General features: G+C 37.1%; 1 protein-coding gene across 1 annotated transcript in view; it reads left to right on the forward strand.

The window, feature by feature from the left end:
- LOC144828052 (ethanolaminephosphotransferase 1-like) overlaps nucleotides 1–12,257 on the forward strand; it is a 581,090-nt gene that overhangs the window by 106,306 nt on the left and 462,527 nt on the right. The window lies entirely within an intron of this gene.

Raw genomic sequence — 12,257 nt, forward strand, 5'->3', positions numbered from 1 at the left:
GTCCCAACTTGGTACACTACTATTGGGCCGCACACCTCCACTTTGTGATAGAGTGGGGGGTCAGGGAAAGTGAAAAAGGGTGCCTACACATGGACAGGGCGGTGACGGGACGCACTGTTTGGGACCTGCCTTGGCTCCACCGAGTGGCCCGCTCTAGAAGTACCTACCTGGCAGTGCCCACGAAAACGGTACTGGACATCTGGGACGCCATTGCTGTCTCCAGGGGCCTTACTACGTTTCCATCCCCGCACACCCCCATAGCGGCCAACCCTCACTTCCCGCCGACCCATCGAACCCGGGCATTTGAGAACTGGGTAAGGGGGACTGTCGGGTGTTTTGCGACCTGTTCGACGGGGGCTCTTTTAGATCGTTCAGTCAATGCTGTGAGGAGTTTCGCTTGCAGCCTGCTGCGCGGTTGCATTACGCCCAACTACGGCACTGGGCTTCTGAAGATAGTGTATATCGGGCGGCTACACGCGCCTTCACCCCCTTCGAGCGGCTGGCCCGCACCCTTGGGGGTCTGAAGCGATTGGTCTCCCAGATCTACCACATCCTACAGCACCCGCCACTCATACCCACTCACCCGTATCAGCGTCGCTGGCAGATGGCGGTCGCCACAGATATCACGCCTTCACAATGGGAAGCGGTGTGGAGAGATATCCCCAAGGTGTACCGGAGCATCCCACAGAGGGAGAACGCATATAAACTTTTGACCCAATGGTATTACACTCCCCTGCGACTTCACAAGATGTTCCCCAATGTCTCGCCACTGTGCTGGAGGTGTCGGGCGGCGACTGGGGACTTTGTGCACATATGGTGGGCGTGCCCGCTTCTCACCGTCTTCTGGAAGGAGGTCCTTAGTCACATCAGGGGGGTACTGGGGTTCCCTCTGCCTGAAGCCATAAGTACGACCTTGCTGGGTATCAAACCACCTAACCTTAAGGCCCTCACCCGTAACGACTGGATTGTAGCGTTGCAGATGCTAGGTGCGGCCAAGCTACTCATAGCCTTGTATTGGAAGAAGACTGAAGCACCTCCCATAACATCCTGGTTTGTGCGGCTGTGGCATGTCTTGGCAATGGAGCTCCTTACGGCGCGACTCCAGATGCGCCACACCCGCTTTGAGGCAGTTTGGAAGCCTCTGGTGCGCTACTTGTGCTCTATGGAGCATGCACGACACATGCCCACCAGACTCAGGACCCTTCATCTCTTTGAGGATGCTATTGTCCCTACAGATTCCACTCGGTTGCTTCCATAGGCGACTCCTGTAACACCTGTGCCCCTGAGGCTGACCCTCACTGCCTGGTGCCGCCTTCCATCCACGAAACAGCCCGCCATGCCTGCTAGCAGGGTTCCTTCTCTATCTTCTGTTTCTGGCTTGCTTCCTCTTCGCTCTTCCCTTTTTCTTTTTCCTCTGTAGCTCCTTTCTGTTCTCAAGGGCCCCTGTTGGGTCGTTCATAAGTAATGAGCCTGTTGCTCTCTCATCTCCCCCCTTGGATTTGCCATTGGGGTTCTTTCACCACTGAGCGACTTTACAAGCTTCTCCTAAAGCCACGCGGCCGGCCCTTTAGGGTTGTTGGCAAGGCGCTGTGTTAATCACCTCAATCGAGCAAACTCTGTTGCGCATTTCTCGCGGCCGGCCTCGGATAGAGGTTGTAGGCTTAACGCTGTGTTCTGGTGCCCCTTCTGGGGGTGTTGTTTCAAAATAAAAACTTGTAACAAAAAACTAGGAAAAAGGCCAACATGCACAGCATGTGTTTGGGGATTATTGCTGTACAATGCAGAAAAGAGGCACTGAAATCCGGAAAAATTAACGCTTGTAAGGCAGCTAAACGGAGCACTTATTTAACCCCTTCCATGCGTGGGACCGCCAGTACATATACATACATATACACACACGCATACATACACACACACATACATACAATGCATAATGCAAATGTTTAGTCCCAAAGTCAACACCAATCTCACGATTAGTTATGAATTGTTTTTCCTTATGTAAGAACCCTGAGAGCTTCCAAACTGATAGCACATGCCCATTTGAAGCACAATGCAGAATTAAGGCAGGGTGACTTAAATGGACTAGCTCTATCAGGTTCTAAGTACAAGCACTTTGATTATTTATGGGGCAGTTAAGGCACATCTTAGAAAACTGTGCAATATTTTCAAATTAAAGGAGCCAGCACTCTAGAACAGTGAGAGCCTCACTTCTGTTTTTCTTTTTCCAATCCACAAATCTCTATCCTAGTTTTGTCATGAGGCTGCTAACTGTTCTGTCTGCCACTACTTGCATCTCAGTTTTTGTTTTTAATATTCCTTAAGCCTGTTGTGCTGCAGTTTTTTATTACCTGAGCTTAGGGTGCTGGTGCCATAGAGCAACACATGCTTGGGAATGAAAAATATGGTTCATGCATAGAAAGAGGCAAAATGCAGAGAGACATTAACACAAAGTCTGGCTTTAACTCTGGGTGCGTGTGTGAACACATTAAAATGTAGGCCTATTGGCTTCTCGTGTGTGGGGGCACAGCTTGTTATTGACTCTTCGAAGGCAGGAGTAACTTTGTAAATCAATCAATCACACCAAGGGTTGATATAATGGTTTGCGTGTTGTCTTTATCATCTTGGGCTAAGTTAGATGTTTTTTTAACTTGATCCACCTCTAAATGACAATTTAAAAGAATAGTCACACTAATGTTTGAACACTGAAAACTTGTTAATCTCGTTGAGCAAGACTATATACAAACTACAATCTAATTTATGTAAACACATCTTTTACCTCTTTGTCTTGTACTTCGCCTAACATAATTGTATGCTTTAAATCTGGTATATTCTGTTTCTTAAGGTGAAGAGAGTCAGAACAGGTGTTCAGAAGGGTGTGTTGAATGCATTGACTGAATGTCAAATCCTCTTGCATATTCAGTTTCGCTGTCACAATATGAAATCTACGCATGTGGCTCTTTAGAATCCTTTTCTAGATAAATTATGTTATATAGGGAGTAGTCACCTGGAAGGACAGTTGCCTCAAACTCAACTCCGAAAAGACTGAGGTTCTCATCTTCGGACCCAGCCCCTCAGCCTGGAACGACTCCTCGTGGCCTCCCTCCCTCGGCCCCCCTCCGACCTCAACAGACCACGCTCGGAACCTCGGCATAATCCTCGACTCCTCACTCTCCATGAACCGTCAAATCAAACCTATTGCCGCCGCCAGTTTCAACTTCAGCCTCCGAACTCTACGTAAGACTTTCAAATGGATCCCCTTAGACTGCCGAAAGACCGTCACACACGGACTCATCACCAGCAGGATCGCCTACGCCAACTCTCTCTTCCCCGGAATCAACAAATCACTACTTCGCAAACTTCAGACCATCCAAAACGCCGCCGCCAGGCTCGTCTTAGGACTACCACGCCGGGAACACATGACGCCGCACCTAATAGAACTCCATTGGCTCCCCATTGAGAAGAGGGTCACCTACAAACTACTCATGCACGCATACAATTCCCTGAACAACATCAGACCCGAATACCTCTACAACCAAATGAGTTTCCACAAACCCAAGAGGAACCTTCACTCTTCCGGCCTCGCCCTGGTAGAGGTCCCCCGCATCCACCGAAGCAGAGCCGGAGGGAGAGCTTTCTCCTACACCGCCGCCACAGCATGGAACGCTCTCCCAGTTGAAATAAGACACTCAACTACCCTACTCACCTTCAGACGGGCACTCAAGACCTGGCTTTTCAACTGATCGGAGCTGCTAGACCTACCCCTTCCCCAGTGCCTTGAGACCCTCTCGGGTGAGTAGCGCGCTTCACCAACCCCTAATTGATTGATTGATTGATATAAGCAATTAGGGAGTTTGGACTTTCTTTTACTGATGAATTTTGTCAACGTGCTAGATGTAAATGTGCATTTTAATAAATTATTTTGAAAGGGTGAATTCATTAATCACATTCCTGATTTACTTATTTGCTTCCTCATTGAAAATTAGGGGCTAAAAGAAGAAAACATAAATGCAGGTTTAGAATCTTAACCCCTCAGTCAGTAAGCTATTGTTGGTTTTATGTCTGATTGATATTTATTTCTTTGAACATCTCATGTTAACTTGTCACATAACTTCTGACTGATTACCACTGTGTGTTTAGCTTTTATATACATACAATTGGAACAAAAAAATTATTTATCAATCCCTCAGGTAAAATCTGTTCCTCTCTGTACCTGGTGTGATTCACTTCCACTGTGTGTGCATACATGTGGTGTTCATGGGAACTAGTGCTGCCAGCATACTGTGGCTCCATGGACACACTGCAAGTCTCCTTGCATGCTAGCTCTCCCACACTAGGATCAGACCCTGGGACTCAGAAACCCTATAGCAGTTTGATTCTGAATGCAATCAACTTTCAATCCGGAGACCTGTACTGCAACAGCACTGATCTAAAAATAGTGATGTTGTCAGTGCAGCTCAGTCCGCTCATATAATCAGTTGAGGATGTTTGTCCTAAGACTACATAATACTCATCTTCGTATTACTAAAGGAAGGCAGTCTAACAAATCACAATAACTTGTATTTCCTCAGTAGATTTAATTTTTAAAAGTATATCAATAAATAAGGAAATCTGTGACGTTCTCAGCATTGTTATCTCAAAGTCTGTTGTAAAGTTCTGTGATTATACTGAATAAGCAGCTACCTACATCATTATCAGACGAAATCTCTATTGATGTCATAACTACACTTTCGCAATTGCCTTAATAACATTTTCTCTTTTTCAAATATGCTTGAAAATGCACCATTTTCCCACACTCTTTAGAAAATAGACGTCCGATGCACACTGACTTTGGGGATTAAGCCTGGGACGAGACATGAACAGAAAGCAAAACGTATGTACTGCATCAAGTCCATGTAGTACACTGCCACATGTAAATCTCTTGGGACCATTTTAACAAAGATTTCCTGATTGTTGATTTTCGGTCTGACATATGAGCCTTGAGAAAGCCCCTGGCTAATGAGCAATCAGGGGGCAAAACATATGTTGTCTTTACGTGTCATTTTGTGGAACACTCTAAGAATAATGAAAAACATTTCTACTGTGAATAAAAACTGAGACAACACACAGGAAGTGGTATCTTTTCTTATTACAGTGCAGAACAGCTTGAAAATTGAACAATTATTTATTCAATGCAATTAAGAGGAGGTACTCACCCCTTTACAATCACAGGGACAGTGGCCTGTTGTGGTCTGCAGACCTCAGGAATTGCATTCTAAAAAATTTTGAAACTTCATTTTTGAAGAGTAGGGAGTTGTCCATGGGACCACTGCCTGCTCTTAAAAAATATTTTTTCAACATTCTGAAAAATGAGCAAATGGCTTGCCACCACTTTTAAAGTGGTGGTAAACTATAACTGTTTTGTGAACGGAATTCTGTTGCAAAACAATAATACATACCATACCTATTGAATATTTGGAAGGGACGTCGAGAACAAGACCCTTCCAAATACACAATCGCAAATGCAAATTGCAATTCGGTAACAAGTTACCGAATTGCATTTTGTATATTTAATGAAGCATTTTTCCGGTTGCAAACTGCCCAATTCTACAACCCGGGCTGTTTATGACAGGAAAATTGCTTTGTACATCTGGCCCAAAGTGTAGTAAATCAGATTATTATGCTATTGAACCCTTAAGGTGATATGCAGCTGAGCTCCCACAAAGCTCTAAATATGTGACTCAATAGTACATAGGTTTCTGTGAAAAATCCCTGGACCACCCTTGGTAGCTTTACTCAAGCAGCAAGGCTTTCCTCCGAAAAATGCATGTGTTACATATGAAATAACGGTACACAGACAAAATATCGAAAATAAAATATCGGAAAGACAAAATATCGAAGTTAAAATATCGAAGGTAAAAAATATTGGGAAGCAAATATATCGGATACAAAAATATCGTAATAGGTAAGTAAGTAGAAATATCGAAAAAAATAATATCGTATGACAAAATATCGACAATACAAAATATCGTGTAGTAATGTAAAAAATAAATAGTGTAGGAAAAAATATAATAATTGTAAATAAAAATTTGATAAAAAGGTCTATATTAAAAAATTACAATATATTTAATATAAATATATTTTAAAAAAACATATATAGTTTTAGGAGCGGGTTATTGGGTTTATAGGGGATAAGGGTGGGAAGTAATTTAAAAATAATTAATAAATTAATATATATTTCTAAAAAACGTATTATTAATAATTAATTGGTAAATAATTAATATTAATTAGCTAATTAATTAATATAATTTAGTACATTATTTTATATAATAATTAATTGGTAATTAATGAATATTAATTAGTTAATTAATTAATATAATATCTTACATAATAGTACAAAATTAATAATTGGTAATTAATTATTATTAATTAGTTAATTAATTAATATAATTTTGGACATAATTTTAAATGATAAATAATTGGTAATTAAATAATAATAATTAATTGTTAATTAATTAATATTAACTAGTTAATTAATTAATATAATTTTGTATATATTTTTTAATAATAAATAATTGTTAATTAATTATTATTAATTAGTTAATTAATTAATATAATTTTTTACATATTTTTAAATAATAATTAATTGGTAATTAATTAATATAAATTAGTTAATTATATTAATTAGCTTAATTTAGTTTAATATATATTTTTTACTTATTGTAAATTAATTTGGAAAAAATAATATTAATAATTAAATTTATTTCTTTACAGCTAATGTGCAAATATATTAACTTTATTGTTATTGTTAATTATTAATTAATTTGTAATTACATAATAATAATTATTTTTGGGTAAAGGAGTATTGTTAGAGTTCAGGGTCAGTTTTCAGTTCTTGGTTAAAGGGGTATTTTTAGGGTTCATGGTCAGTTTTCAGTTTTTGGGTAAAGGGGTATTTCTTGGGTTCAGGGTTAGTTTACAGTTTTTGGGTAAAGGTGTAGTTTTTGGGTTCAGGGTCAGTTTTCAGTTTTTGGGTAAAGGGGTATTTCTTGGGTTCAGGGTCAGTTTTCAGTTTTTGGGTAAAGGGGTATTTCTTGGGTTCAGGGTCAGTTTTTATTTTTTGGGTAAAGGGGTATTTCTTGGGTTCAGGGTCAGTTTTCAGTTTTTGGGTAAAGGGGTATTTTTAGGGTTCAGGGTCAGTTTTCCGTTTTTGGGTAAAGGGGTATACCTTGGGTTCAGGGTCAGTTTTCAGTTTTTGGGTAAAGGGGTATTTTTAGGGTTCAGGGTCAGTTTTCAGTTTTTGGGTAAAGGGGTATTTTTAGGGTTCAGGGTCAGTTTTGGGTTTTTGGGTAAAGGGGTATTTTTAGGGTTCAGGGTCAGTTTTCAGTTTTTGGGTAAAGGGGTATTTTTAGGGTTCAGGGTTAGTTTTGGGTTTTTGGGTAAAGGGGTATTTTTAGGATTCAGTGTCAGTTTTCAGTTTTTGGGTAAAGGGGTATTTTTAGGGTTCAGGGTCAGTTTTGGGTTTTTGGGTAAAGGGGTATTTTTAGGGTTCTGGGTCAGTTTTCAGTTTTTGGGTAAAGGTATTTTTTGGGTTCAGGGTCAGTTTTTAGTTTTTGGGTAAAGGGGTATTTTTAGGGGTCAGGGTCCGTTTTCAGTTTTTGGGTAAAGGGGTATTTTTTGCGTTCAGGGTCAGTTTTCAGTTTTTGGGTTAAGGGGTATTTTTAGCGTTCAGGGTCAGTTTTGGGTTTTTGGGTAAAGGGGTATTTTTAGGGTTCAGGGTCAATTTTCAGTTTTTGGGTAAAGGGGTATTTTTAGGGTTCAGGGTTAGTTTTGGGTTTTTGGGTAAAGGGGTATTTTTAGGATTCAGTGTCAGTTTTCAGTTTTTGGGTAAAGGGGTATTTTTAGGGTTCAGGGTCAGTTTTGGGTTTTTGGGTAAAGGGGTATTTTTAGGGTTCAGGGTCAGTTTTCAGTTTTTGGGTAAAGGGGTATTTTTAGGGTTCAGGGTCAGTTTTGGGTTTTTGGGTAAAGGGGTATTTTTAGGGTTCAGGGTCAGTTTTCAGTTTTTGGGTAAAGGGGTATTTTTAGGGTTCAGGGTCAGTTTTGGGTTTTTGGGTAAAGGGCTATTTTTTGGGTTCAGGGTCAGTTTTAATTTAATGTACGCTGGATTTGGTATAGTAATAATTAAATTATTAGAGACCAACATATACTCACATTTAATATACAGTGCAAAATTTCTGATACGATTGTTACATTATAGTAAGATAATGATACAAATAGTTCAACATGATTGTAGAAACATTATTTTTATTTATGTTTCACAAATAAAATGTTATTTCATTACAAAAATCTTTTTATTACATTTGGTTTTATAAACATTTTTTATAAACACAATGATAAGCAACTATACAGAAGCATTATTATTTTCATACTTTTTGTACAAAAATGAATATTATCTATTATCTCTTTTACATATTGTAATTTCATAAAGAAATGTAGAAATAACAAAAGTATTTTTTACACTTTATTTCAATACATAAAATATTTATTATGTAAGTCACATATTTTTAACACATTTTTCTATTATTATAATTTTTGACAATGTAGTTATATTTCTAGACATTGTTAATATAAATATTATTCTTTTCATAATATGTATTTATTACATTCATTTACATATTTGTTAATCAAATCATTGTAGGATTAAAGTAAATATTTCTTTACAATAATAGAAACTTAATGTTCATTTTTGCATATTTAGTGAAGTATATATATTATATTTTATACTTGGGACTATGTTATTGCATTTGGGTGCTTTATTTTGTAACCGGGTTAGGTCGTTTTGGGTTATTTGGAAGAAGGGCTGATCGCGGTTGGGAGACACTTCACGTCGCTTCAGGTAAGGTTTATTTTATATGTTTTATGTGTATTTTAATGATGTTTTGAGATTAGTGACCTTATATTTTGTGTTGTTGAATGTGAGGGAGGTATGTTTTAGATTTCGAAAACAGATAATTACTTATGGTATATACACGTAGTGTTAGTTAGTTAACTCATTATATATAGAGTGAATTTTAGTCTTTTACGGTATATCTACAAGTGAAATCATCTATTTTAATATGTTTGTACCTAATTACTAGCTAATTAATGTGGGTGGGCATGTCTGTTTTCTATGTTTTTGTCATAGGTGTACGCTACATCGGAAGTTCCGTTTTTTTTTAAAGGAAGTGTTTGTTTGTTTAATTCAACACTGCTTTACAAACACTTCTTTACATTTTTCGGTTTTGCTGGAGCGATTCTTTCTATTTTTCAAATTTTTCGGGTTTTTTATGCTTATTCGGTGGCTCTGGATAACGTGGATGTCTTAATTTTGGAACAGTTGTATTTTTACATTTTTTTGGGGGTTAATTTGGCACTACCTGGATTACTTTGGTGGACAAGGAGGTTATTGGATTGACAACATGATTGGTAAGTCCTTGCTTTCTTATTTTGTGTGGGTGGGTAATGTTATTTTTATTATGGAATAGTGTTTTTTACTTGTTATTTAGTTTTAATGTGTGCATATATTATGATAATATCTCTATATATTGCATACATTAAATACTTTAGAAGCTCACGTTACATATTTTTCCATACTTAGGTGATACTTTTAGTGTTTTATAACATTTTGGGAATTAATTAGAGTAGTGTTTTGGCAATGATATTTAGGTATTCTATGCCTTTTGTACTAGGGTAAAGTTTAACTTGTTCTTCCAGGTACTTGTGCATTTGTTTATTTTGCTTTGATGTTTTAGGGACAAGTTCAGTTACAGATTGGTCCATTCTAAATTCCTGGTAGCTCTGTTCTTTCTGTAGGCATTTAATGAAATGTTCTAGAGTAGGTTTGGTTCTGCCAGTTGATTGTACAAATGCATTGTGCCAACCTTCCACTGCATTGTTAGTTTTTGAATCTCCGTTAAGGGTACTTCTGTAAACGTTCCACCAGGGTATGAGGAATTTGGGATTTCGTCTGTGGCCAGATCTGTGGAGTCTGCCTACCCAGGTGTCTTCAAAGTAGTCCAGAAATGGACTTAATTTAGCTTCATTTTGTTTGTAGAAGGGGCTGTCTATAAGAATGTTGTAGTGTTCAGCTACGTCTGTTTCAGGTACATAAGCAAGTGCAATGAGTTTTTTAATTTGGAAAGCAAAAGATGAGTTTGTAGCATATTCGACACTTAGGGTAGTTTTTTGAAGGTGTCTCCATAAACACTGGTTTAAATGATAATAGCAGCCTTGAATGCAGGTATGGGGGTGGATTTTTATGATAGTTGAGAGCATTGCTTGCTCAAAATCAAGAATGATACTTTCAGGAGAAAAATCATTAGTTTTTTGTTTAATTATATTTATTAACTCCATATATGTGGAATTATTTTTGTTTGGTAATAGTGCATATAGCAAAGGTATGTTGCAGTTGTGGTAGAGGCCATGTATTGTGTATAATTGGAAAAATGGTTTGGGACAGATGTTAAATGTTCCATCCATCATCCAATATTGGCTTTGCTGCAGTTTAACTAAATTCATACTGGTACCAAAAATTATAAGCCTTTTGTCATTGTTTTCGTTGTCGTAAACTATAAATGGTTGTTTATTTAAAGTTATTATTGTTTGGTTAGCAGTTAAATTTATATCCTGATATGTTCTGGGAGATGGTGTTGTAGAAGTAGTAGCTTTTTTAGTTCGTGCTATAGTTCTTTTTAAGGAGAGGATATTTGGCATTTGAGTTGTGGCAGTTTTTGGGATTTTAGGAATGGCTTCTTTTAAAATGACATTTGTTTGCTTTTGGGAACCTGTACTAGCTTCTTTTATATTTTCCAAAGCTGTTCTAACTTCTATTTCAGTAACATTAGGTGGATGATTGTGTTCCCTAGTATACAGTACTGTAGCTTCTTTAGTTGTTGCTCTGCCATAGCACTTGTTAGAATAATATTTACAACATTTCCAATTAACTTGCATGCCATATTGCTTTTCTTGTGTATAAGTGTAACCCATGTAGCATAGTAATAGTTTTCCTTTCTGGCTGGTCACAAATTCGGTTCCTTCAGTCATTTTGTACTTTGTATATCTATAAAATGTATATATAATAGTTAATGTCAAATTAAATGTGATAAATAATCTATGTTAGTGATAAGTAGGAATGTTTATACTTACGTGTTTTTGAATTTACAGCAAAATTAGGAGCTGCTTGCTTCTTTAGTTGGGGATAATTGTTTGTGATGTTGTTGTAGCTGTTATGAAAAACATGAAAGTAGTATATTATTAATTAATGTTTCGGTACATTTGCAATGTTAGAGCTCATTTCTACTACAAAAGTGTATCTTCATGATTCACATTGTGAAGATACTTACATATTTTTTTAGGTTGGTCTTTGCCAGTATAGTTGTTTCTTCAGCTTCTGGAGAGTAGTTTGTAGTGTTATCTTAAATAAAAAAGGAACATATGTATTAGAATAATCACCATGTTGGTATGTTTTTTAATACATTATCTGGTAATTATGTTCTTTAATATACTTACTTTGTGATTATTATCTGTATTATTCAGAATGTGGAGTTCTGTATTATGTCTGTATATCTATTCGTTGTGTTTGCTCTGTAAATAAACAATATATAATAGAACATAATTAGAACAGTTCTAAATGTTTGTATTGTTTTTCCACATTTATTTCAGTTGCATAATACTTACGTAGTAAAATGTATTGGAGAAATAGTACTGATGTCCTTAGTTCATTAGTAGTGCAGTTTTCAGTAGTAGAATCTACAGAAAAAAAGACATATGTGGGGCAAAAGTCATTATTTCTGTGTGTTTAGATTTATGTGCACATAATGAATCAATGTGAAATTACTTACATAGTTATTAGAATCTGTATTCCTAGGGTTTGTTCACAGTTATTTTGAGTAGAATATTCAGTACTCGTTGTATCTAAAAAAAATAGTTTCATATAATTATTTAGCATGTTAAGTAGTATGAATAGCAAAAGGGCACTGGGTATTTAGCAGGTAAGTAAGTAGTATTAGCAAATAATGCACTTTCTATTTTATTTACTTACTTAGAAGATGTGATAGTAGGTTGATAGTCTGGTTCTTCTAGTTGTTGTGCATCAATTCGGATAGAGATGAATCTCCTTCAGTGACTTTTGGCAAGTAGTTTGTGCTTAGATTTTAATTGTTTATATAGGGGAGTGTCAGTAGTAATTACTTTGCTATTGGTTCATTTAAAAAATTAGGTTTGTGATTGGTTAGTTAGTATAT

The sequence above is a fragment of the Lissotriton helveticus genome, chromosome 4_1 (assembly GCF_964261635.1).
Source record: "Lissotriton helveticus chromosome 4_1, aLisHel1.1, whole genome shotgun sequence".
NCBI classification, from domain to species: Eukaryota; Metazoa; Chordata; class Amphibia; order Caudata; family Salamandridae; genus Lissotriton; species Lissotriton helveticus.